Genomic DNA, 26,741 nt, shown 5'->3' with positions numbered 1-26,741 from the left:
TGTGGCCCAGTTTTCCAAAGCCTTAGGATGACAGACCCCCGATACATCAGAGGAAAGCAACCTCAGCCCTCAAGAGAAGCTTTGGTCATATTTTGCCAGTCTTGCTCAGATTACTCAAAGTCCTGCTATCAGTTCCTGTATCCCTTCCGCTGCCTTATCTTTCTGGTCCTGCTGCTCTCACCTTTACCCGCTCGTGCCACTGTCACTCTCGAGTTCTGCTCATTCCATGTCACCACTACCAGTCTAAACCCACGCTGCCTCTCCCTGCCTTGCGCGATGCAGTCATTATCTACTCTTCTGGCTGTCAGTACTAGTTTTGCCCCTCACTCTCCACTATCCCCAGGCTTGACTCAAGGCACAAAATTGTACGGATGATGGTGCACTAAATAGAGCTAAAGAGAACAACGTAATTCCAAGGACACAGAGACAATGAGTTCCTGTAGAAGCCTAGGTTATTATACTAATGACAAGCATTAGAATATGACCCTGGAAGTGGGCTCCTGAGGATGGGCGCCCCCAGCAGTGAAAGGCTCTGTACATTCTCCTAGGTTGTCAGTGGTGCCTTCTAAATTATTACACATGAGCAACCCTTCGCTGTCTGTTTGGTTGGGGGAGCAAGAGATGCATACAGGCTGGATATGCAGGCGTGTGCAGTCCCGGGGTGTAAGAGTCTGTAGGTGGGGGTGCTGCAGGTTTGTGGGCAGACTCACGGGTTTCCATAGGCATGCATGTATCCAGGGGCGTAGGAGACAATACATTTCTGGAGTGGACAGCAACAGCCTTGGGGACTTCTCAGTTTACCCTATACAAGTCAGCCATTATTTGCTAAATGATAATATACTTCAATATGCTTAATATGTGACAATAAAAACAACATAACTAATAACGCTAGGCAAACTGCCTAAAATGAAAAGTGGCTTCTTCCTGTTAGCCACGCTGTAATCCAACCCTTTATTACTTAGATAAAAAACATTTGGCCCAATTCACAAAGGTAGACTTAGACATTTGGTCTAAATTTAGACCAAACTTCTAATTTTACGATTTTTGGGAATTCACAAAGGGCATTTACAAGTATTATCTTTACATCTGCATTTGGGGTGGATCTCCGTTATGTGTAAATGTTAGAAAGAGATACCCTTTCATTAGCTAAATTGTATAGTGTGAAAAGATAAAATCTCACCTTCCCCGTTTCAGTAAATGGTGGTATCCTAGGCAACTACAAATACTCGGGACTCAAGTCCTAAAACAAAGTAGGGGAGTCTAACCAAGGTAGGCAGTATGCAAGTGACATCACAACGCATGACATCATGGTGTGTAACATTGCACTTGGCGTCACAACCCATGGCCTCAAAGAAGGTGGCATCAGATCTTAACAACTTCAGACATATGTGTAGCAGGTTTATTATGAGTATATTTGAGCGCTTTACTAAATTTAACAAATGAGCTTTTGCTTTGGGGTTGTGCCAAAAAAGTTAGCCAACCTTGATGCAAAATCTGGACCTCAATTTATAAATGTATTTTGTAGAGGCTGTGCCACCAAAAAATTGGCGTAAGGGAGAAATTTGGCAGTAAATCAGTTCTGCTTAATTGGCGCAAAGTCTGCATTTGAAAATATATTGTGGGGGTTAAGGCATCTGCTGAAGAGATCTCTCTGTGTACAGTATATCTCAGGGAATAATAATAATGTGTATGATGTACAGCACCTGGACACCCTGCATTGGATTAAGTAGCACTATAAAAGAAAGAAAATGATAGTGGTATTTAAATTGTTATTTGTTTAAATACTGGGGTAGACCAACACATCTGATATTCTTACAGCGCATACCTATCTCTTAAATGCAGGACTGAACAAAGTGAAAACCATGTCTCTCTTAGATACCTATGAAGTAATAGCAAGCTGTGTCGTTTTTTCCCTAAATAGCAGCTAGGTGTGAGGCTCCAAATAGCTTCCAACTAGAATAATCAAACAAAAGGAGGCCTGATGGCCTCTAAATTTCAACCTTTGTCCCAGGCCAGCAGAAATGTACAATCAGAAAGCCCTCTTTCATGCTGCCCAGAAGGAAGGAAAGCGCTTCTGAAAGTGTGTGCAGGTGCTTCTGAAAATGTCAAAATACATCGGGACGAAATGGCCCTGCAAGATAGAAGTGAGAGGGGAAATTCTTTTGTCCCCTTGTCCCCCCCACCCTCATCCCCCATGTCCCCCACACTCCAAAATCTGGGGGGGATACATCCCCGCGTCCCCCACACTTCCTACGCCCAAGAATGTATCCCCAGGTCTCCTTCTGACTCTTCCCAATCACCTCAATCTAATTCTACTGCATTGTCTCACGCAACAGATACTCATAATAAAAAGTGCATATATATATATATTTTAATCTGCTTCTGCTTATTCCCCTACATGGCCACCTACCCCGAATGACAGCTGTATTTGCTTATATTATGATTCTCCGCTTTCCTTATGACGTGACCCATGCAAAGCATTCTTTAGATAAAACAAACATATCTCTTGGATGTATCTACGCCCTTTTGTGTAGCCCACTACGATGCTGTTCCAGTAGCTTCCCCTTAGGTGGTGCTGAAGTGTCACTGTTTGAAATGCAGTAAGCGTTCTCTCTGCATCAACCAATTACTTGCACAAAAAAGCAGAGTATTTAACTGTATACGTGTTGACTACTCACAATAAAAAGAAGCACATTTACCATTGTGGTCACGTTGTCATTCTTAAGCGGATTGCTGTCAGTGATGGAGAAATGTTGACAGTGATGAAGATAATGCTGTCGAAGGAAGATGACAGAGTTAAAAAGAATTGGACAATAGAGGGTAGTGGAGGATCAACCGAAGGTAGGGGGTTAGTGCCAAAGATGAAAGAACTAGTGGCAAGAAGAGACAAAAGAATCAAACACCCCAGGAACAGATAGTGACGGAAGAATACATGTCAAAGTAATCCATCTGTCGTATATACATTTTAAACAAGGCAGCTACTTTTGCATCGTGTGGCACGTTTGAGGTCAATGTGAGGTGTATTATTAGAGACCTTTGCCTGTGCTTCTGCCAGGATATCCGTTCGGAGGGCAGCAAGGAATTAGCCAGAAATATAAACAAACCACAACTTCAACCGCACCTCCAATGGCACTGTACAAAGCCCAACCCATTCTGCAAGAGTTCCCTTCGTCCTTTAATCTATCCTTTCTTCCTTTCATCCTCCATCTATTTGCGCTTTCCTTGAAGATTTCCTTTCTTTCACTACACTTTATTTTTTTCTTGTAGACTTCCTTCCACCATACCTTCTACCATTCCTGCATCCTTCCATCATTCCCTCGCTCCTTTCACCCTTACTTTCACCAGTTATGCTTTCCTTTGTTATCTTTCTCCCTTCTTTCTTTCTTTCTTTCACATCCTTACTTTTTATTTCTTACCTTTTGCCATCTGTCCTCCTATTTTTTATTTTCCATCCCTTTGCTACTCTTTCTCTGGTACTTTCTGGTGGATTTAACCCCTTAACTCCATGGGCGTCAATTCACCAAAATGTCAGGAGTAGCGGAAGTGACATCATACACCCGAGGAAGTGATGTCACATGACCTCAACCCTCGTGACACCACAATAATTGCACTCACTTTTTACCCTAACTCACTCATTCTCACTCTCTTGCTCACTCTTACTCTGAGCCAGCTTACATTCTCACTCACACATACTCATTATCCTACATACTAACATACATCCTCACACATACGCACACTCTCCCCTACATGCACACATATAAAATATCCTGAAAAGTATTTGAATTCACATACCTAAGATGCCAAGTGAGGCTCCGTTCCAGATCCTGCTGTTCCACTTTTTTTTTAATTACATCAGTAGTGAATGATAGATTATCAACCACTATTAATATAATAAAAATTAGCAGAAAAGGAGACTGGAGCCTGATGCTGATAATGCGAGCTACCCCTCTATTCTTGGCACTGATATTGCCACCTCGGAGGTCAGGGGTCTCAAAGGCAGTGTCAGGGGTTGCAAAGGGCAAGCCAGGGAGCGACCTATAAGTGATGTCCATGCTTAACTCTGACATGGTACCGCTTCACAGTATTATTTATGAGCTTTTATCTGCAGTCATGCAGGCAGAAGAAGGCCATAAAGGAGTAGTCAACATTTTAGTGAGGCCCAGCTCAGCAGATCAACAGTCCCTGTGGCAAGCCCCACTTTATCTGCTATACTAGAGGCACACAAAACCACTAGGGATGCAGGTCAAGCCTGCAGATGTCTCATTATATGGCTGGCAGATCGTGTTGTAGGTCATAATATTTGTACATTTATCAAGGTATGCCACAGGTCTGTGGTACCAATACGACAATTTCCAGATACGTTTGGTAAGATACAGATCTTCCAAACCAATGTACCTCAAATATGACTTGCAGCATCCCCAACTATTTGGGTGATGGAGTTGCACACAAATTCACATTTTTCAACAAATGTTTGATAGGGTGGAGCCTTTCCCAGATGTTTACACTCACCTGCCCTACTCGGTGAATGAAAGGGGCTTGAGGAAGAAACCAGAACCCATCAGGATAATTCTCTTTTACTCTCTCTTTCTGTCACTCTCCTCTACCCCTCATTGCTCCCCACTCCCTCTCACTTCTAGTTACTTCTTTGTTTCTCATTTGTCTATTTCTCTCATTTCACATACTCTTTATTCCTCTTGCTGCACTTACTTTTGCCTTTCACCCTCTCCTTTTACCCTCCTCTCCACAGGCTTCTCTTTCGTGTACCTTGTAGGAAATTGTGTTTTTGGTGGAAGGGGGTAACCCTGCTTAAGCAGAAACCACAATTCTTGCAAGGGTGAAAAACAAGCAGCCCCAAGTAACCTGCGCTTAACCCTCTGGTAGCTTGGCATAAAAGCAGTCCGAATTAACTAAATGGCAATGTGTAAAGTATTTATGCAGCACTTCACTTCAAACAGTAATGAAGTGAAAACACAACACAAGAAAAATCCCACACAAATTTTAAAACATAGATTACAAGTTAATAAATTATTTGAGACCAGAACAACAAAAATCTAATCAGTAGAAACAGAGATAGGTAAAAATAGTGCTTAAAAACACAAAGCACCAACTGTGGTCATCTGGTCGCGCCAGACTGGGACAAAGTCAGGCAGATGAAGCGTGGGCTGGATACAAGGATGACTTTAGGCCTGCTGAACAAAGTACCCTAAATCCTGGTGCACAGTCTGCACAGCATTGCAATGCGAGTTTTCTTGTCACCTGGTGTCAGTTCCATGTGAGAGCCGTGATGCAAGATCCTGCATTGAGTTGCGTTGAGCTGCATCAGTTCCAATGAAACAGTTAGGCATGCAAGGCTTCACGTCAAGTCACACCGGTTTCAATAAAGCTGGCAGCTGGGCAAAGAGGCTACGTGTGGCTTTGCTTTTATCGGTGTTGTTTCCAATGAATCTTATAGCTGTGTAGCAATGTTTTGTGTGTCTTCATGCTGGATTCAGTGAAACACACAGCTGGTCTGGCAAGGCACCTCCATCCATACTTTCAAGGGTGCAGGACTGAAGGGACACCAGCTGGGGGTTAAGACTCACAGCAAGCAGAGCCCAAGTTTAGAGTTCAAGAGAGTAAGAGTATTTTCTGTTCCTGAAGATCTGATCAAGAGGCCAGTCAGCTAGCCCTGAAAGTCATTCTGGTGGTCCTGAGTTCAAGATGCATGTCTGGTTCTTCTCAATCAAGCAGCAGTGTAGCAAAGTAGCAAGGCATAAGTGTAGCAGTCCTCCTTGCAGCAGAGCAGCTAGCAGTCCTTCTTCTGAGTCTTCTACAGGTCCAGATGTGTACTGAAGATTTGTGTTTTAGGGTCAAATATTTATACCTGGTGCCCACTTTGAAGTGGGAGAAGTATCTCAAGATTTCAAAAGGTTTTTGGAATTTCCTTCCTTCCTACCTGGCCTGTTTCGAACCACCAGGCCACATCTTCTTCTCCAAGAGTGGCAGTGTTGCCTTTTCAACCAGGGAGAGGAGGGACACTCACTGATCTCCTAGGGTATGCCCGAAAACTCACATCTTACCTGATAACATTGCATATAAATATAGAATAACCACAGTCATAAAACTGACTTGTTGCTTATACGAAATTGTAAGTATTTGTAGAAAGGGTGAGAACATACCTCAATTAATAACAATTGTATGAAATTGGGAGTGTTAGTTGAGAGGGTGAGAACCTGCCTCAAATAATAATATTCACAAACCTTCTCAGGGTGAACCACAAAAGTCACTAAATAAACCTATGCTTAACCCTCTGGTAGCTTGGCACAAAGCAGTCAAGCATAACTTAGAAGCAATGTGTGAAGTAGAAAAACAGCAATAAAGTTAATATTCATAACAATAAAAATCTTGAAATGAATTGGGAAAAGAGTTAAATTTATTAAACAAGTTGACACAAAAATTACAAAACTTCAAGATGAAAGAGAGATAACAACAATAAAAGGGACACTGGCATTCAGAGGGAAAAAGTAAGAGAAAAGTAAGAAAGTAACAGCTTGAGAAAGTTTGAGAAGGTAACAGCTTGTGGAATTTTAGTTGTGAGGGAGCTTCCAGTGTGGGAGAGCAGACGATAGTGAGACACCAGGGTTGTATGACAGAACCATGTATGCTGGAACAACGCATGCTTTAACAAAGCAGTTTGAACCACGACTGCGTCTTTTCCACGCATGCCTTTACAACAAATTTAGTTGTAAAAACATTCCTATTAAAGGCATATGTGGAAACAGCATGCAAAATGGCATGCGTAATTTTGTCATACAACCCCCACCCCCACAATCCCTGAGGCCCAAAACTACCTCCACCCCTAAAAAACTAAACTACCCGGCACCCCCACCCACCCGCGCTGAACCCTAAAAAAAGCCTACCACGCCCCCCCACCCCTGCCCCATAAAACTAAACTAACCTAATACCCCCACCCTGATCCCTAACAAAAGCAACTATGCTGACCCCCCACCCGCCTATTAAAGCTAAACTACCCCAACCCCCCACCTGCCGTGAGCCCTAAAAAAAAAAATTACCCTGACCCCCCACCATCCCTGCCCCTAAAAACTAAACTACCCCGACCTCCCTGACCTGCCCTAAGCCCTAAAACATTCCCTCGTAATAAACTGTCCCAACCCCCCACCCACCCTAAGCCCTAAAAAAAAACATGTTGCAACCCCTCCTACCCTTGCCCTAAAAAACATAAACTACCCCGGCCTCCCACCTGCCCTGAGCCTTAAAAAATAAAAAACTACTCAACACCCCCACCCTTGCGCCTGGATTTAGGGCTTCGGGTGGGTGACGCCACCCACCCGAAGCCCTAAATCCACCCCACCACTAAAAACTACCCGCCAAACTGGCCCCAACCCCAGTTACCTCACCACATCCTTTCCCAATCCTTCCTTCTCTTCTCTCCTCCCTCCTCTTGCCCTTCCTTAAACCTTTCCCCACCCCTTTAAAAATAAACAACCCCACCCTAAGCTCTAAATAAAAAAATAATACCCAAAACCCCCACTCCTGCCCCTAAAAAAAAAAAATAGCCTGACCCCCCTTAAACGATTAAAAACAATACCAAAACTCCGCCCCATGAAGAAAAATGTGCTCGCCCCTGATTCCCCCACCCACCCCAAGCCCTTCATCCACCCTCCCACCCCAGCCCCACTTACTCACCACGTCCTCTCCTAATTCACTCTGGCTTTTTCTGTGCTGTAACCACGCATATGCATAGTGTGCCACATGCGTAGTTAAGGACCAGAAAAAGCGGAAAGCGCTGTTACGCTTGCGTGTTAAACATCCGTGTTGTTCGCAATGTGTTGTTAAGGACATTTCCCGAGACGGTTGTATGACAGAATCACTCATGCCGGAACAACGTATGCCATAACAACGTGGTCAGAACCACAACTGTGTCGTTTCAGTGCATGCCTTTACCATGCATGCCTTTACCATGAATTTCCTTGTAAAAGCATGCCTAGTAAAGACATATATGGAAATGGCATTTGTGGTTCTGTCATACAACCCCCTCACCCGCCCTGAGGCCCAAACCTACCCCACCCCTAACTGTTAAACTACCCGACCCCCCTTCCCTGAGCCCTAAAAAAACTACCCGACTCCCTACCCCTTCCCCTAAAAACTAAACTACCCCGACACCCCCACCAACCCTAAGCCCTAAATCCACCCCACCACTAATAACTACCCACCAACCCTGCCCCAACCCCACTTACCTCACCGCATCCTCTCCCGATCCTTCCTCTTCTTCTCTCCTCCCTTCTCCTGCCCTTCCTTAAACCTTCCCTGACCCCTTTAAAAATAAACTACCCCACCCTAAGATCTAAATTAAAAATAAAAACCCACTCCAGCCCCTAAAACAAATAACCCGACCCCCCCCCCTCAGCCCTAAAAAAAAATACCCGAACCCCTCCAGCCTGCCTCTTAAAGAAATAACCCACCCAACCCCTCCCCGCACCAGCCCCAAGCCCTTAATCCACGCCCCACCCCTGCCCCACTTACCTCACTGCGTCCCCTCCTGATCCACTCTGGCTTTTTCTGTAACCACGCATATGCGTAGTTTGGCACATGCGTGGTTAAGGCACAGAAAAAGCCATGCGTTGTTCCGGCAAGCATGGTTATGCTTGTGTATTAAACATACGTGTTGTTCGCACCGTGTTAAAAGGACGTTTACCGAGATAGTAGGCAAAGAAGTATCCCTACAAGCTGTCTGCCACAATCGAAAGTATAAAAAAGTGCAACCTTTTGGGATGTTCTTCCTAAATATTGTTTGGTGTAAATTTCTCTCTTCCCTCGTCTTGCAAGCTGTCGTTTCTCATTTCGAAGGGTTCTTTCATTGTTTACTGCTTACTCAATGTTCTGGGGCAAGAGAGATGGAAAGCCTCTAAAGTGGATGTTCTTAAAATGTTCAATGGGTCCACCCCTTCGTGGGCACTCTTGCCCTAAATGTAGACTCTCTTTCAATTGATGTGTGAGTTGCATGTCTCTATGATTCCTTATCTCGCATGCCCAGCACTCTGTGACCAGGAGTAGCATTGCGCCCCTGTGTGCTGTTGCCAAGTGGCTAATATTTAATGTTATGGTGACACCCTTAGTAAGTTCTGGCTTTTTGTATTCTGGGGCTTGAGGTTTCACGACGCCATGGTCTCCCCAGTTCCCGTTTGCAGAATGATGTTGGATAAAAGCCAAGCCTGATTTAGGAAGGAAAATAGGACTGAGATGCTTGGCAGAAAGGACGACGTCTGTCAGGAAAGCCGATTGGACACTAGTGACTTCGTATCCTGGAACTATTTGTACAAATGATTGCTCTTTCCGTCCTCAGTAAGGAAGGATGGACATTTAAGTTTGAAACACTTCGTCCTTCTCTACCCCAAACAATAAAAGGTCAAAAAGGAATTTCAGTCTTTAATTATTCTACTTTCCCCCATGGTAAATGGGAATTGTATTCAATGAAAACACGAAAAGTACGCTACAAATGTTGCCAATACGACCTTTTGACAATTTACGGCTACAATCGCTGTAAACATAGCAGGACACAAGTAAGCAGTGCTTAATTTGTAAATATAAACGTACTGGTGCCCAGAGCTCTCCTCTTAAACAAGCAGCTGCTGCAATTAAATGTGCGAACACGGAATACAGAGGCAGGTAATCCTGAAGCCATCCATTTACAGACAGTGCTTTAAATGGAAGTGCAGGTACTCACCAAAAAGAGTGGTGGACTGGGGTGGAGTTTGGGTTGGGCATAACAGTGGTGCTAAGGGCAGGGCAAGGGGCGGGGCTAGGATTTTGGACATTCTAAGCTTTGTATGCCAGAAATCTGCATGCACTGTAAGAATGAACGATGTATCTGTCCATGAGTTATTACACTAATGGCCATTTATATAGTACTTATATAAGAAGTGGTGATTATTTACCAAAGTAATCCTTCTTTAGCAATCTCAGAATAACAATGTATTGAGGAAAAACAGCAACATTCCCAATGTATGCCTTGCTGTTTTCATGTATTTCCTTGATGCAGGTTCATGAATCATTAAGCTATATCCCAAGGATTTTAACGACAGGTAACACAACGATCTCTGCAGCAAAAACAATAACCAACTGAGCTACCTACATAAACAAATCTGTGATCTACATGTTTCATTCTGCGCGTTATGGCAGACAGCATTATGGCAGACGCGTTGATCCAGCCTTCCAGGGGGGGCCTCTGATAGAGCCAGCTCTGTTCTGGAGAGAATCTCGCCCTGATGACCTTGACTAATTCTTAAACAGATTGTTTTAAATAGTGTTTTCCTTTAATATATTTTTAATGTAGGTGATGTTTGCATTTTACAGGCAAATGTTCTGTTTATGTTTAATGCAACCTCCATAAAAAAAGTCTATTGTATCTCAAAACAGTACCTCACACATGAGAAAAGGGAGGGTGTCACAGATATTATTTATAGTAATAGTGAGCTGATGCTGCGTTACAAACTTAAAATCACATCACTTTCCCAGAATACTAGATGTAAACACATTTAGAATTTTGCCGAGTGTGACTGTGCACTGACAGTGTCCTGGCCAAAGAGGGCACAAAAGAGCTGAAACTGGATCATAAATTCAAAGCTGTTTCAAACAGGGGCACCCTAAATACGTTTGGCCAAGGGCCACGAAAACCTGAAGATGTCCCTGACTTAAACATCCATTTCATACTCTGAATCACCTTCAGTTTCACACAAACACAAGTTCCACATTTCATTCTCACAGGCATAACTGTGCTTACAAACTTGCACACTTTTGGCTTTTGAATTTCCATCTCTCACATGCTTTCTCCCACTGTGAAGCATTTTCGTTTTTCTCTTCCTCTGTCTTTCACTTGCAGTAAATTCTTGAGGCAGAAAAATAAGTGGCGGCCCTCAAAAATAAGTGCCGGTGCCCCGCACCGGAGAAGAAACCACCGGCTCAAATTAAGCACTGCTCACATGTTGTCTTTTCACATATACACTGCCGGACAGTGGCAGCTCTCAAAAATGTTGTAGATCCTGCACCAGAAGTAGTTCCCTGAAGGATTCAGTATTTACCATAAAAAATACCAAAAAATGGTCATTGTTTATCTTTGTTCTATGCATAATATGTGTGGACTCCCACAAAATATGTGAGCAGGGGCTGGTAGTCCCAAGTGGCCTCCTATGTAACATTTTAAATCCAGCCCTGATTTTTACAATACATGCTTTATTGCTGAGATTTTTTTAATCTCTTGCGTAGAATGAAAAAAAAGAACTACAAATCCCAGAATGCACAGGTTTGGCCTCTAAAATTAAAAAATGTATGAAAATGTCACATCTTCCATGGAACATCTTCCATGTAACAATTGGTTTGAATCTGGTTTTCCATTTAAGCAAGCGGTTGCCACTTGTAGAACGCTAAAAAAAAAAAATATATATTTTGCCTCTAATGTTGTTTTTCTTTGAGGTTAATCGGGAATGATGGTGGAGAGGGCAGGGATTTTCTTTCACACAAACGCCTTCACTTTAAAACGCTGATGGGTGAAAATGTGCAGGGATTTTAAACAACAGGCTTACTAAACAAGCTGCCCTGCCCTGAACAATGCTTCCCACGCCCCTGCCCATTAGGTTTCACAATCACCTTTTACCCTCACCTTTAAAGCCAAAGATAGCGCCCTGCAGCCACACCCCTCCGCTCCCTGGTAACTTTCACAGCAGCTCAGGTAGCTCACTGAGGCCTACAAACAAGAGCCGCTGCTCCGGTGCTCCTACAGCAGCTCAGCCCCGGCTTCCATCCTTTGAGAGGGATTTGAAACTGAAGCTGCTGCCGAGGCAGGATTTCATGAGCAGCACCCCTTGCGTCAATGCCAGGACCCCCGTGAGTACTGGTACTCTCCTTCTCAGAGGAAAAGTTCTGGTACTCAAGGGGAGGAAATAAAAAAGTGCCGGTACTCCGTACCGGTGAGTACCGGCCCATTTAAAGCACTGTTTACAGACACTCCATGCACCTTCAGCTCAAGCTTGCAGCCTTCTGATCTTCCCCTTTGTGACGCTTTTTCGTTTTTCTCTTCCTCCATCTTTCCCATATGTGTATTTTGCTTGCAGTAAATGCTTGAGGCAGAAAAAGAAGTGCGGTCCCTCAAAAATAAGTGCAGGTGCTCCGCACCGGAAACAACAAGCACAGATTAAGCACTGCATGTAAGAATAATAACGGTTTGGTGTAACTGATAATTGACACATATTAAAGATTAATCAGAATCTTTTGAAATCCATTATACAAAGTAACAAGGCAGTCTCCATTCTGTCAAAATGCGCAGGACGACAGTTTCCAACAAACTCAGAATTTGTTATTGCTTCAGTGCACACATTCTGTTTCTATTAGAGTCACAATTTGACATTTCATGCAAATTGAACTGTGGGAATAGGGGAGCTCTTGAAATTTCATCTTTTTCAAATTTATTTGAAGAGTTATATAGCGCTAACAACCCCCAAAGGTATCAGAGCACTTTACAACATTGTCAAAGGCACCATCAGTCAACATCATTATAGTATATAACAGTGTCGAGAATCGGACCATAGAATGTCCTTGAGAGAAACATATGCAGATCAGTGTAGAGAGTACAGTTTTGCAGTGCGTGTTAGTGCCCGGAGGGTTAAGTTTTATCGGAACTGACCATAATTTCTGATTGGCTGGTAGTAGGATACGCGTTTCTAGCAGTCCTAATTGGGTACATACAGTGATGTCAGTCTCTTCTTCCCTTGCTTGCTTATGAAAGAGTAAGTCCAGTAATGGTTGAGTAGGGAGCCACAGTCTGCGGTTCTTGCAGTAAGAAGGTCCAACCTGATGGTTCTATTGGATGTGCCTATCCAGACCTCACACTAGGCAAGGACCCAGTAAGGTGGACAATGCTAAATTTCAGCCAGCGGTTGCCGGTGAGGGGTACCAGCACTTATTTTTTTGGGAGTGGCATTTTCTTTGCCGCATCTGACACTGACTGAGAGCCAGAGGGACAAAAACACAGATGGGAGAAAGATGGAGGAAGAGGAAGACAGCAAAACCTACACAAAGGGAGAAGGCAGGAACCGTGAAGGCTGGCATAAAGTGCAGGGAGAATATGGTAATGGTTTAGAGAGGCATGAGGTGGGTTTAAGATTTAAGACTACCATCCTTGGCATTCAGCATGCTGGCATGTAATTGCACCGTCCACAGGCTTCTGATCAGAGCTTCCTGCACCAGCATTCCTTATTTTACAAATGAAGGTGCACAGCGCTCTCTGGAGATGGTGGCCACCATTTTTTACCTCTAGCCACTCGGATCCACATGTAGTGGAAACAGGCAAAAGGAGATAGGAGCTAATGAAGACCTTGTAGTTGGGGCATGCATAGTGGGCGAGCTAAGGAGATAAAAGTGGGCAATGAAAAAAGTAAAGAAGGTTGGCACTGGAGGGGCGGGACAGTGGGAGGACTCATCACCAGGGAAATGGCCCTGGCTGGCAGACTGAAAGGAGAGGCGTTAGGAGAAATTAGGAACAATGAGTTATGAAATGGTACCAAGGGGGTGGTGACAATATCTAGAGGGAGACGCCTAGCCTTTCCCAGGAAGTGCCCTGTCAAAATCGGATTTAGGCAAGGTTCTGCACTGCCCCCCACTGGGAAGTTGGCTCAAAGAGAAAAAAGACGGTGGGCTAGGGCTCCTTTCTCTGAAAAGGACGGAACCTTTATGGGGGGCCAGCAAGGGGAGGGCATGGCACTGATCTACAAGGAACAGAATGAGGGATAAGCACGGTGTCTCTTCCCATAGAAGACCTGGAGAGGGAGGTGGGTATTACGTTCATTTAAAGACACAAACGTCATTGAAGGATAGCGGCTGAATGAAGACACAGAGGAGTGGATGGATGGGGAGATGGGATTTAAAGTTACAGTGTAGAGACAGTTACTATCAGGAGCAGAGAGGGTTGCAGGTTGATACACCAGTTATCATGTCTGTCCAAGTGAACCGGTCCATAGACTAGTATGAGTGCTGTGTAGTCCACCCTGAGATTTACTGGGAGGCTGCATGAACATCACTTCTCAAGAATACCAGGACCGGCAGAAGGAGCATCATACGCCCTTTGACATTGCCCTTTGGCTTCAAAGGTTTGACCACTTGTCCCACTGTTGTGTTGGTTACTACCTGTTCTTGATGCTGCTTTCGGGCTCCAGGGACAAGGGGTAGCAGGAGCAGGGGTTAAGTTTCCAGAGGCAAGCAAGTAGTAGCAATTGTTACCCTTGGCTATTCCCAATTGACATCCAAGCAAGACTCAGCAAACAGACAGTTTAATGTTGGAAATTTAAAAGAACTAAATGCAGGGCACTTGTAGGAAATAACAAGGAACCGCAGACAGCCACATTTTGGCAAATTAGCTGGATGCTTCATGTGTTTTACCATGTGTCAATTCATCTCCACTGGATGAACTTTTTCTCAATTGGGTGTCAGGACAACTCAACATGTGTGCCTAGTGTTAAATAGACCTCATGGCTCTTTAATAAACAACTTTACATTCCCTGCCTCGTTGTCTCACTCTTGTGGGTTCCTTGCTTCTTTCTTGTTTCTCACTGTTTTTGTATAATTCTCCTCATTCTTCTTTCTCTCTTTTCTCCCTTTAGCTTGCTCTGGACAAAGTCTGATGATGAAAATAAGTCCCACTACCCAAAAATGTTCTCACCAAAATATAGCAGAGGTGTCTCCCTTTCTAGTTGTACCAGATGTGATCGGAAGCTCCAATCATTCATGGACATTACGTTATTTACATGGAATTCCAGGGAACAGTTGTACACAAGTCCACACACTTTTCCTTTTTTGGCAGCAAATGTACAATGCTCACTTTAAAGTCCAGGGGCATCTCCTTATCCAGTTGAAAGGGTGTAAAGAGGACTTTACAGTCCTTCTTTGGAGATTGTGTGAATGAAGTCCGAGGGAATAGCTGCTCTCAACGACCTTCCTTTCTCTTGTGAGATTACCTGCACTCATGTTTAATTTTGTGCATAGCACGAAATTGGACCATGTGCATTAGAGCACTTTATATTTTTGAAGTTGCAGAGAAGTTGAGGGATTTTTCCAGAATTACAAGACTGTACAGCGAAGCCAGGATTCAAATCTGGCTCCCTAGTTCCAAAAGTGAGTGTGATGGTGTTGTCTTTCCTTTCAAGTGAAGTTGGCTACACACTGTCCACACACAGGGCACGATTCACAAAGATAAAGTTAGACCAAAACTCTAAGTTTAGACCTGATGTCTAAGTTTAGACCAAAAGTTGAACTTAGACCAAAAGTCTAACTACTACTTTACGGTATTCAAAAAGGTAAATTTCTACTAGTAATTTTACTACTAGAAAATTTGCTAGTAGTAACTTACCTTTGTGAATACTGAAAAGTAGTACAGTTAGACTTTTGGTCTCCAATTTGGCCCCGATTCACAAAGGTAGAGTTAGACTTTAGGTCTGAGTTTAGACCAAAAGTCTAACTTTACTACTGTTCAGTATTCACAAAGGTACGTTATGAATAGTATCTTTGCATCTGCACTCTGGGCAGAATCTCCGCACTCGGGTGGATTCTCCACACTCGGGGAGATACACCCCTAGTACAGGAATTCCGTCCCCAGTGTGGGGATTCTACTCAGTGTGAAGACTCTACTCTGGGTGCGCAATGGAATCTCCACACTCGGGTGGAGATTCCGCCCCCAGTGCGGATGTAAAGATACTACTCGTAACGTAACTTTGTGACTACCGACAGTCACAAACTTAGACTGTTAGTTTAAGTTTACCCTTGTGAATCAGACCCATAGACTTCTGGTCTAAACTTAGATTTCAGGTGTAAAGTTAGACTTTGGATGTAAACTTAGACTTCAGGTCTAAACTTAGACTTTTGGTCTAACTTTATCTTTGGGAATTGGGTCCACAGAGTTTCCACAAACATGCATTTTACCTGATAACATTGCATGTTTACAGCCAGTGCTGGAAAGTAGGGGAATCCTGCTGGAACCTGCTTCTAGCAGCTATTTCTGGGCCAGTTTAGGATCCAGCCGACCCAGGGTGATATTCTGAAGTGATACTGGTGTCATTTTTAGACACTTGGACATAATTCAGCATTGCCCGCGTGTTGTCTGCTTTTCGTTTGGAGCAGCAACCTACAGGCAGCAAGGGGGCTCTCTTATTTTAACATCCAACTGGACCCAAAACAAAGGCAGGATTTAAATGGCCATGAACCCTCATTTTGTTTAAGCATCATCCTGGCTGGGAGTCATGTGGAGACTAACACCTACTAATGCAATGGAAAGAAACAAAAGCACACAGCTTGTTATCGCTTAACAAGTAGTTGGGAGAAACTATTGGACATGGATTTTTAACTTTGTTTAGCTCCCTATGTAAGATATGTACTTGCACCTAAACTATGCAAGATTCATCTATCTATATGAGTAATCACACAATTTTTGATTTAAATTGCACCTACTTTGTTAATTTAATTCTTTTATAGTGCTACTTATGCCAGTATATGATGTAAGAGCATTTTACATCACACACAGAGAGACATAATAAATCATACACATGTGTAAAGCAATTTACAGGATATATTAGAGAAGACAATGATGGCTATATGGTATACAAATCACCTATCATCCATTCTTCTAAGGATATATTAGAGAAGATGATGAGAGTTATAAGGTGTAGGAATCATCTATCATCCATACTTGTAGACATTACATGTTTAGAGTGAATGGTCAGGAGAAACACAAAGGTGGGTTTATGGTGCTGCTTACCCCAGAAGGGTGGAAGAACTGGAAGGGAGTAACACATGGCACTAGCAGGAGGTGAGCAAGAGGGGTTCTAACAGGAAGCTTGGAGATCCGAAAAGTATTTATAATAAAGGAGATTTTCAAAAAGAGAGATGAAAAGGGGCAGATGGAGATTGGGCCTGGGATAGGCAGAACTAAGGGGGAATTGGTTGAAAGACATGCCATGGAGGGCTTTGAAGAATATGGCTGAAAGAAGACACAGGCGACCTAAGGGGTGGGAGGTGAGATTTAGGCATAGGACACAGACTGTTATCATCAGGAGCAGAGAGAGCTGCAGGTTGACACACCAGCATTCAGTGAACAATTCCATAGTCTAGTCTGTGTGGTTCACTCCAGGATATACTGAGAGGCTGCATGAATATCACTTCTCAAGAGCACCAGCACTGGCAGACGGGACATTATGCACTCTTGGACCCCGCCCATTGGCTTCACAGGTTTAATCACTTGTCCCACTCTTTTTTTTATTTTTTTAATATTCTTATTTGATTTTGAGAACCATAACAAAGAGGGCTTGAACCAGTGCCCAGTGCATAAAAGAGAACTGTGCGAAGGGTATAAGGCAGGTTACAGGGATTATCAATGCTGATCAGACGGTACAGCAGTTGGTTCAACCTGCATATCCAACTCATAGTACTTATTCCAGTCTCCCCATATCTTTTTGATTTTACATGGGCATCCTCTGCTCCTATATGTGACCCATTCTGCTGTGATATAGGTCCAGCCCCCTCTTCCAATCAAGCATAATCAATATCTCGGGAGCCCCCAAGGGTCTGGCCAGATCGCTTTTCACCAACACCAAACCCAGATTGCAGAACAATAATTGTGCTCCGGGGAGGCCACATCAGTGGGGATACCCAAGAGAATATATTCAGGTTTCTAAGGCAGGGTTGTCCCCACTACTTTACCCAATTCTAATACTACTTTTTGCGAAAATTGCATATGACCGAGCAGGTCTAGAGTGTGAGAAGAAATCTTCCCTATTGTCCATTGAATCGCAGCAAATCTGGTGACACTGATGTCCCCATTTTGTGTAGGTGCACCATATCATAGTGAATCTGGTAGAGGACTTTGAGTTGAATGAGCCTCAATCTAGATGTAATTGCTATTTTCGTGGGGAACATTAGGGCGGCCTCCCTGTCAAAATCGTCTATTTCACCTATTTTGGTTTCCCATTTATGTCTATGTCTCTTTAGGGTGTCTGGTATATTATTATTTATAGTTTTATACACAAAAAGAAACTGCCATCTCAGTCATTTCCCCCTTAAGAGCCTACCTTATTCGGGGGGAGGGAGTCTTCAGCAATATTCTCTGTTCTCCATGCATGCTTAAGTTGTAAGTATTGGAAATGTTGCTTACAATGGAGTTAGTATTCAGACGACTGCAGACGACTGGAATGACTGCAGATGACTGGAACGTAAATGGAGGATCAGCAAATCAACAGAAGACTGTACAGCCTACAAAAATGCAGTCACCACGCACCACCAGAACATCAGAGCCGTCAAAAAAGCCGCCTTTCGAGCACACCTCAACACCAGCGCTCACAACAGCAAAGAGCTTTTCACCATCGTCAAAGAGTTCACGAACCCCGGGACATACACCTCATCCATGCCTCCCTCCCACGACCTCTGCAACAACCTCGCCACCTTCTTTCTCCGTAAGACCCAGGACATCTATGAAGGCTTCAGGAGCAAAATCCAGCCAGCAACGCCCACACCACGGACCCATCACTTCACCAGATATTGAACTCCTGGACCCCCATCACCATAGAGGACACCCAAAGACTGATGAACTCCATCCACTCAGGAGCACCTTTGGATTCATGCCCTCATCCCATCCTCAACCTGGCCAGTTCCACCATAGCACCGGAGATCTGCTGGACCATCAACCGATCCTTCGAGACCGCCATATTCCCCTCAGTCTGGAAACACACCAAAATCAGCCTGCTACTCAAGAAACCCATTGCCGAGCCTAGGGAGCTGAAGAACTACAGACTGATTTTTCTGCTCCCTTTCCCAGCTAAGGTAACAGAGAAAGCCATCAACAAGCAACTCACTGAATCCCTCGAGACACACCATATTCTAAATCCATCCCACTCTGGAATCAGAAGCAACCACAGCACTGAAACCGCACTCTTAGCAGCCACCAAAGATATACACATCATACTGGACCACAGAGGCATGGCCTCACTCATCGTCCTCAACCTCTCCACTGCATTTGATACCATCTCCCACACCACCCTCTGCGACATACTACACAACGCCGGCATCCAAGACAAAGGGCCTGATTCTGACCGCGGCGGCCATTCTTACATTTCCGCTGGGCCGGCGGGCGCTCTCCAAAAGAGCGCCCGCCGGCCCAGCGGAAATGCCCCTGCAACGAGGATGCCGGCTCCGAATGGAGCCGGCGGAGTTGCAGGGGTGCGACGGGTGCAGTGGCACCCGTCGCGTATTTCAGTGTCTGCATGGCAGACACTGAAATATTTTGTGGGGCCCTCTTACGGGGGCCCCTGCAGTGCCCATGCCATGGGCATGGGCACTGCAGGGGCCCCCAGGGGCCCGCGGCACCCCCTACCGCCATCCTGTTCCTGGATGGCGGTAGGGGGTGTCAGAATCCCCATGGCGGCGGAGCGCGCTCCGCCGCCATGGGGGATTCTGCAGGGCGGCGGGAAACCGGCGGGAGACCGCCGGTTTCCCGCATCTGACCACGGCCGAACCGCCGCGGTCAGAATGCCCTGCGGGGCACCGCCGGTCTGTCGGCGGTGCTCCCGCCGACCCTGGCCCCGGCGGTCTCAGACCGCCGGGGTCAGAATGACCCCCAAAGCCCTGAACTGGGTCAGGTCCTTCTTCACCGGAGGAACACGGAGGGTCAGACTACTGAAGTTCACGTCAGAACCCAAAGACACTTGCTGCGGAGTTCCCCAAGGATCCTCACTCAGCCCAACGCTTTTCAACGTCTACATGGCCCTGCTTGCCAGGATCACCAAACAACACAAGCTAAACATAGGGGCATATTTATACTCTGTTTGCGCCGGAATTGCGTTGTTTTTTTTTACGCAATTCCGACGCAAAACTAACTCCATATTTATACTTTGGCCTTAGACGCGTCTAGCGCCAAAGTCCATGGAGTTTGCATCATTTTTTAGCGTGGACACCTACTTTGCGTTAATGATATGCAAGGTAGGCGTTCCCGTCTAAAAAATTGACTCCGAGGCATGTGCGCCGTATTTACACTCCCGGTCAAAATTCACGCCCGGGAGTGGGCAGGTAAAAAAAAATGACATCCAGCCACTTTTGCGCCGTTTTTTAGCGCCTGGTCAGGGCAGGCGTTAAGGGACCTGTGGGCTCGGAAGGAGCCCAGAGGTGCCCTCCCATGCCCCCAGGGACACCCCCTGCCACCCTTGCCCACCCCAGGAGGACGCCCAAGGCTGGAGGGACCCATCCCAGGGACATTAAGGTAAGTTCAGGTAAGTATTTTTTTTTTTTTTTTTTTGTGGCATAGGGGGGCCTGATTTGTGCCCCCATACATGCCACTATGCCCAATGACCATGCCCAGGGGACAGAAGTCCCCTGGGCATGGCCATTGGGCAAGGGGGCATGACTCCTGTCTTTGCTAAGACAGGAGTCATTTCAATGGGGGTTGGGAGTCGAAAAAAATGGCGCAAATCGGGTTGAGGTGAAAAATTTGCCTCAGCCTGACTTGCCCCATTTTTTGGCGCCCAAGCTCCATATTCCCCTACGCCGGCGCTGCCTGGTGTACGCCATTTTTTTTCACGCACACCAGGCAGCGCCGGCGGCTAACGCCCGCATGGCGCTTCAGAATGGCGTTAGCCGGCGCTAATTTTTTTGACCCAAAACTGCGTTAGCGCAGTTTTGCGTCAAAAAGTATAAATATGGCCCATAGTCTCGTATGCCAACAACACCAAATTGATCCTCTCCCTGCCGAGGACTCTGTTCAAGCCAAGAGGAATTTCTACAACGGGATGAGAGCAGTCGCTGCCTGTATGGAGGCCAGCTGCCTCAAGCTCAACTTGGACAAGATAGAGATCCTCTTGATCGGCTCCATCCCTTCTGCTTGGAACAACTCCTGGTGGCCCACCGCTCTGGGTGATGCCCCCGCCCCACTGACCATGCGTGCAATCTAGGCATCCTCCTGAACTGCTCTTTATCAATGACCCGCCAAGTCAACGCCGTCTCTTCGTCATGCTCCCACACTTTCTGAATCCTGCAGAAGATTTTTATATGGATTCCCCCCGACATGAGGAAGACAGACACCCACGCACTTATCACCGGCAAACTGCACTACGGCAATGCACTATTTGCCGGCATCACCAAGAAACTTAAATTAAGACCCCTAAGATTCCAGAATGTAGCAGCCAGGCTCATCTCACACATTTCCCCAACAGAGCCTCATCTACTCCCACCTCAGAGACCTACACTGGCTCCCAGTCAACAAATGCATCACAGACAAACTCCTGATCCACACCTTCAAGGCACTGCACAACATAGGACCAGCATACCTCAACCACCGCCTCACCTTCTACATACCCAACAGATGTCTCTGTTCCTCCCAGCTCGTCCTTTCAGCTGTCCTCAAGATCCAGAAAAGTACAGCAGGAGGAAGATCCTTCTCCTACCTAGCAGCCCGGACATGGAACACACTACCTCTCAAGCTCAGGCAGACTGCATCACTGAAGCAGTTCAGGAAGAGCCTCAAGGCCTGGCTCTTCGGATGAGCAGTACGGCCACATACAGAGCCTTGAGACCCAAAGGGTGATTAGCCGGGATCTAAAAATCCATGATTGATTGATTGATTGATATTCATGCTGGAGGGAGGAGAAGGACATTAAATCATCCCCTTCAAGTAAATCACCCACCTTGGTGATACAAATGGGATTCCAGTTGTGGAATCCCTTCAGCTTCCCTAGTTCTTTAGAGCTACTCCCTACCCTTAGTGGGGTTTCCTGAGTAATTTTCTTCACCCATCTCAAATGCCTGTTAGCCTTATGCCAAGCCTCAAGTGTTACTTGGGTGACTGGTAGGAAATGTGTCATCCCCTTCCCCCCATACATGTAATGAATATAGGTATTTTTGAGAATTGTATCCTCTCTAGTGCATGGGTGGGATGATCACCCTCTGTATGACAATCTTTGCAGTCAGATGGGAGGCCCAGTTAAAGGATCTAATAATTGGAAGGGCTATACCTCCATTGTAGAAACTCTGCTGCAGCGTCTGCAGAGTTATTTTGGGGTGAGCCTCATTCCATAACAGTTTCCATAGTTTGTCATCAATTTTAACAAACACCTTGTCTGGCATTCCATAGTAGGAGTTTTGTAGGACATATAGAAACTTCAGTAAGGTAACCATCTTAAACATAGCGACCTGCCTAGGATCGTCAGAGGCAGTGTTCTCCATCCCTCAGCATCTACATGGACACACCTTATATTGAGGTCTATGCTTTTCTCAGGAAGTAGGGTTGCATAGATACCCAAGTACCAGAAGCCCTCCCGATTCACTTTTAGTCTCCCAGGGACCCCCGTTAGATTGATGTGATCCATTGCTGAATATTAAACTGATTTATCCCAATTTATAGTATAGCCCAAATGGGCCCCATACCTGTCAAAGTCCTGCAGGACTGTGGGAATTGACTCCTGTGGTTGGGCGAGTTATAGGAGGATGTCATCTGCATGTAGTGATATTTGTTCCTAAAGAATCGGAGATCCTACTTCTCTAAAACCTATAATGTTTGGGTGTTTACATACTATACACGCCATGCAATGTTACCACAAAGAGAAGGGGGTGAGGAGGCATACTTGTTGCGTCCCACTTCTGACAGGGAACTAACGATGACATTACTCCATTAACCTTTATCTTTGCAAAGGGTTCACAGTCTAGCCAAGACAAGAATCGAGGCCCAGATCCTATCTTTCTAAGGGTTTGCATCATAGAAGGCCAATGTACTGCATCAAAGGCCCTTTCTGAATCCAGAAATACCAATACATGAGGGTCCGATGGGTTCAGAGCTGTGCCATCCAATTATGGAACTTGCGACTGGTAAAGTGTTTCAGCATAAAACCGGACTGATTTTTATTGACCTGGGGTAGACGACACCAGTACTTCTGGTAGCTAAAATGGTAGCGGGAACCTTAGTTTGCTATATTAAGTAATGAGATTGTCCGATAAGAGCCGCATTCGGTGGGTGGTTTTGCTAGTTTACATACCACCACTATTGTGACTACACAGCTCTAGTGGGAGGATTCCTTTCTGTCAGGCTGTTTTATATAATTTGAGAAAATGAGGAGCTAAGATATCTGTTTGTTTTTTAAAAACTTCTAGCGGAAGGCTTTTGGACCCCAGAGTCTTGCCTGTGTTCACCTTAGCCACTGCCCTCTGTGCTTCAGGTAGTAAAATCTCTTCTTCCAAGGTCATGCGGTCCTCAATGGGGAGGGTCGGCATATCCACTATGTTCAGATAGTCCTCAATTTGGTGCTGATCGGCTAGGGGGCAGTCTTTACAGAGGGCCTCATGGTATTTTACAAATTCCTCCACTACCTCTCTGCCTGTTGCATAAATCATGCCTTCCAGCCCTTCTATGTGTGGACCCATCGGACCTCTATTTCATGTAGGCCCAACCCTGCCAGCAACTTTTCTGCCTTATCCCCACATCATAGAGATGGTGTTGCGAGGCCAGAATTTGATTACGTGTTTCATTTGTGGCCATCGCTCTACATTTGGCTTGGAAGGCCTCAATCTGTCTCATTGTCAGGGAGTTCAGCACTACTGCATTTGCGGCTTCTGCTCATGTTAGTCATCGCTCAAGATCTTCCATTTCCTCGCTAGCTTTCTTCTTTTTGAAAGCAATTATATTTTGTGCCCTATCCACATTCCTGCTTTACAAGCCTCCCACAATATCACTGCTGACTTTACGGAGTCTCTATTTTCCTGAAAGTAAAGATTAGATCCTATTCTTAATTCCCTTTGTGCATCCCAGAATAGTAGAAGTAGCCTCTGTCTGTTGGGCGATGGTGGTGTCAAAGGTCAATGAGAGCCAGGGTATCCGCAAAGTGAGCCAGTGGCATGGCTCTATCTGTAGGAAGGTCGTCCTTGATCTATCCCAATCAGGTGACATCACACCATTGAAATCCCCTCCAAAAATATGTAGGAAAGACTCGGTTGTCAATATACCAGTGACTTTATTCAAAGTTGGTTGTTGCAGTCTGGGGAGGGGTTGTACACACTAACAATCGTGACATCCTCTTTCCCTCAGAGACCCTGGACTGCTACATAAGTCCCACTGGGGGTCTATCCATGATCTTTGAATCTGAAAAGGGGGAATCTTCCAGATTAGGATTGCCACTCCTCTTGCTCCCAAGGTGAACCCCACATATGTCAGCATAGTATATGCCCCACGAGCAAGAAAGTGGTATGGGGTCTTTTTCAAATGGGTCTCCTGTAGGAGAACTACATCTGCTTTCTGGCCTCTAATATAGGCTGTTACTTGACTCCTTTTGATTTTATCGCCCAATCCATTGATGTTCCATGTAAGGATAGATCGACCCCAGGATCAAGGTTAATGTTGGGTGCCATGTCTACCCATTTGCATATCTATTCCCTTCTAATCATTGGGATACACTTTGGTTACATTCAGTGAACCCTCCCACATGTCAAGCAAGCAAAAAGCATGAAATATCATAACAAATATGAAACTAAAACTTTGGTTCCACCCCCCCTCCTCACTCCCTTCCACCCACATGCATTCACTCACATAACACTATAATAACTACATTTCAGGACCAGGCCTGAGAGGTCAGTATCTCACCTTGTCCTGCGTTAAGAGATTGTGACCCCAGGAACCTTTCCCCTAAAACAGGGAAATCATTCACATGGCTGACGAAGCCTGTATTTCAGTGCAGAGAGGTCTGTCAATCCACTATGTAATAGTTGCCCTAGGGACAAGCCCCTCACTCTATTTGATCCAGCCTTTTCAGCCTCACACATTTTGTTCATACACCATTCACTCACTCAAAACCAAGATAATGAAAGAAAGAAAAACCTAAACTGGGGACAGAGGGAGAAGTGACTAAGATCATTCTCCCTCTCAGGCTGGCAGTATGCTACTGCTCAAGCGACCTGAAGATCGCCAAGAAAAGAGTTTCCCCCGAAGGTTAAGATTCCATAACCCCATCAGTCCTCATTTTGGAAAAAATAGTCTCCAGCTCAGACTGTTCATGCAGTCTTATCTCAGAAATTTGGCTGGTCTCCCTCGAACAGGATCCCTTCTCCAGATGTTGGTTGAATCTCTCTTCTGGCATCCCCATGGAAAGTGTGTAGTTTTTCTTGGTCTTGCCCTTTTTGTTTCAGATTCTGATGAGCTGTCTCCCGTAGCTTCTGTTCTCAAGGGTGTCTCTAGTGACTTATCTTGGCCCCCCATGTGGGCCCATCACTTACGTTTGGAGGACTAGGTTTAGATCTGGCTCAAAGTCCAGTCTCCCTTGAATGCACTGGTGGGACGTCTTGGGGGAAGTCTTCCTTCCAGCCATCTCCATGCCTCTTTGAATGTATCAAAAAAGTGGGACTTATCCTGAAAAACCCAGCTTTAATTTGGCAGGGAAGAGGAGCATGTATTGGAGATGCATTGCACAGAATTTCACTTTAACTGCATCAAAGGAACATCTCTACTTCTGAACGTCACATGAGTAGTCAGGGAACAGCACTATAGTTGAGGAGTCATATTTAAGTGCTCTAAGGTGGCGCGTCTCTTTGAGGATCATGTCACAGTCATGTTCAGGAAATGTGCAGTGGGGGCTCTTGGGGGGGCCCTGTGGCCTGCTCAATCACAAAACAAGAGGAGAAATTAGTAGAGGTAAAGGTGCTGCAGATCCAGTTATCTAGGAATCCAGGTATATTGGCAGCCTCCACCCCCTCAGGAATCACACAAATTGGAGGTTTTATACACCTTGCACAGTTTTCATTGTCATCCACCCTCCAGAGTAGGCTTTTAGTAATTGCTTTAATAGCTGACAATTCTTTTCCCTGAAAGTTAGTGGTATCATCGAGCTCTGAAATTCTGTCCTCAGTCGCCATCACCCTGTCCGCTACATATTGAAGGTTCTGTCGCAACAGGAAGACTTCCACTGCCACATCTCTTATTTTGGATTCCAGGGCTCTCCTGGATTGCTGAATTGCCATTAGTAGTGTTGCAGTGTCTGGCAGTGAAGGTCCTGCATCTTCCGGGGGTGCCTCTACTGTTCTGGTATATCTTTCTATCTTTCCCTGGTGGGGGAAGGGTGTTCGAGCCTTTGTCTTTAGACATGGTGCCAGTGACTCCTGGGGTGGCTGTGTCACCCCCCCCCCCCCACCAGCTCCAACACCAACCTCACCCAGAAAGAATCAGTTCACAGGGACTTCCCAAAGATCAATTATGTGGATTTTCAAGGGATCAGGTTGGGTGGGGGTGGAGGGCTGTGCACTGCACCAGACCCCCCGAGGGCACCTCAAATAGTCTGTGAAAGATTCCTCTTGATGCTTTGATGCAGTGCCTGCAAGGGATGTTGTCTCAGGGCATATCTCTGTTCCTCCCTGGGTTCCCTAGGAGGATCTGGAAGTGTCCCACAGGGAACGCCCAGGCTCTACTGGCTCAACTTTGGTTATGCAGAAGGAGAAAGGTTTTTTTTTTCTTCCTACCAGCAAGGACACTCCAGGTCCACAGAATAACAGCCTCCACTCTCCTACTCTCCCGCACATCTCTCCGGCATCAGATCAGCAGGCCAAGCACTGAGACGCACCCCGATCCACTGTATGCTCTAGGCGGCTCAGAAGAGCTACATGGGCTTATCTGGCTCCCGTCCACCGCCTACATACTGCCACCCATCGCCTTTGTGACACTCAATCAGGACCGGGATTCAGCAATCAAG

This window comes from Pleurodeles waltl, chromosome 12, assembly GCF_031143425.1.
Source record: "Pleurodeles waltl isolate 20211129_DDA chromosome 12, aPleWal1.hap1.20221129, whole genome shotgun sequence".
NCBI lineage: Eukaryota > Metazoa > Chordata > Amphibia > Caudata > Salamandridae > Pleurodeles > Pleurodeles waltl.
Note: the sequence above shows the minus strand (reverse complement) of the source record.